Consider the following 2030-nt stretch of genomic DNA (forward strand, 5'->3'; position numbering starts at 1 on the left):
TTATAACACATGTTATAAAAACTACCAACTAAGACCACGACGCACTAGGGAACTCTATTGACATTTTTTTTCTGTCTATTCGGATAAAATGTAACTATGCAGTAGATAAGACATGCATGCCAAAACTAATACATGTATGCAATTTCATGTGTACATTGTCGAATGGCAGAGATTTCTTGATACCGATCTTGAAAGACTAAGGCCATTTTTGTGGAAGATAGACCGCAATAACATTATCTTTTATAGCCCTGGATGTATACGTGAGGATGGCATAAATAAAGGGGGAGGGGGGGCTGCCGATGAAAATAAGAAAATAAAGAAAATCAATGGACTCTAAGCCTTCTCACATTAGTCAGGACGCATGTGCGGCGACAGGAATTCTAGGTAATATGTCAAAGCACTTACACTACGAATTGAACGTTTACTCCCTTTCCTAATACACGAAGAAAAAACAGGATTTGTTAAACAGAGATATATAGGGACAAACATCAGGCGTATTTATGACACAATAGATTATTACGATAAAAAGAAGGAAGCGGGATTGTTGATGTTTCTGGACTTCAAAAAAGCTTATGATAGTATCGAACACTCCTTCATACTAAAAGTACTAGAAACTGTAAACTTTGGACACAATATGATCAAATGGGTTAAATTGCTATACACTGATATAACAAGCTGTGTGCTTAATAATGGCTATATATCTCCATGGTTTAGTGTTCATAGAGTTGTAAGGCAGGGGGATCCACTGTCATCTAGCTTGTTTATGATCTGTATTGAAATGTTAGCTTCAGCAGTTAGAGCAGATATAAACATAAAAGGTTTACAAGTGTATGGAAGAATACAAAAACTTTCAATGTACGCAGACGACATGACATCACTACTACTAGATATACCATCTGCACTGAACCTGTTAGAAACGGTGAACCTCTTTAAGGATTGTAGTGGTCTTGATCTAAATTATGGAAAAACTGAAGCTATGTGGATAGGCTCAAACAAAGGTAGACAAGATAAGCCACTCCCTATCCGTTGGCCTGACGGTTCCATTAAAGCACTGGGCGCGCACTTTGACCATGACAAACATAGATCTTATAAAGAAGACCTTGATAAGAATTATACAAAAATGGTACAAGCGTGCAGCATATGGAAACAACGAAACTTGACCTTGATTGGTCGGATATTGATTGTGAAAACCATCGGCATCTCTAAGTTGATCTATATTTGTTCAGTCATGCATGTCCCTCCCCAATTTGTGAAACAAGTAAACGAATACATATTCAAGTATATCTGGCGAGAGAAACCTCCAAAAGTAAAAATGAAAACTCTGATTGGCAAAAAATGTCAAGGTGGACTTAAAATGATCGATTTTAATGTAATGAACAAGGCCTTAAAAGCCAAATGGATTAAAAGATTTGTCATGGACCCATCAAAAGAAAAAAAGCACTGTTTGCAAGATGGGGAGGCTTCTTGTTGTTCCGATGCAATTACGCTACTTCTCAGTTAAATCTTAACGACATGCCCCCATTTTACAAAGATGTTTTAGTTGCATGGGAAGAAGTGATGGAATATGAACCCAAAACACACAAATATGTTCGCAAGTTTTGTGGAATAATAGATTTATTTTAGTAAAGAATGCACCAATATATTACAATTATCTATCTGAACGATTTGTTGTACGAGGATGGATCTTTTCTTACAAACAAAGACCTACACAATTTATATGGTTTTGACCATGGATTCAAGACAAATAATGATTTTCAATTCTATAAAAGCGGCAATACCAAAAAATTGGAAAGATAATATTAAAAAGAATGGGAAAAAGTGCACCTCTAAAAATATCATTGAATACACGGAGAGAATCCATCCCCTCACAACAACATGTAAACAGAAAAATAAAATCGAATTTAAGGCTGCCAGGTATAATAGCTTTCCTCTATCGGCCTGGAAGTGCCTTCCAATTTATATATAGTGCCTTCCAATTTAGCATATATCTAATTTGTATATTGTATGATTATCATTATGATGATGATTAT

This window comes from Branchiostoma floridae, chromosome 5 (assembly GCF_000003815.2).
Source record: "Branchiostoma floridae strain S238N-H82 chromosome 5, Bfl_VNyyK, whole genome shotgun sequence".
Taxonomy (NCBI): domain Eukaryota; kingdom Metazoa; phylum Chordata; class Leptocardii; order Amphioxiformes; family Branchiostomatidae; genus Branchiostoma; species Branchiostoma floridae.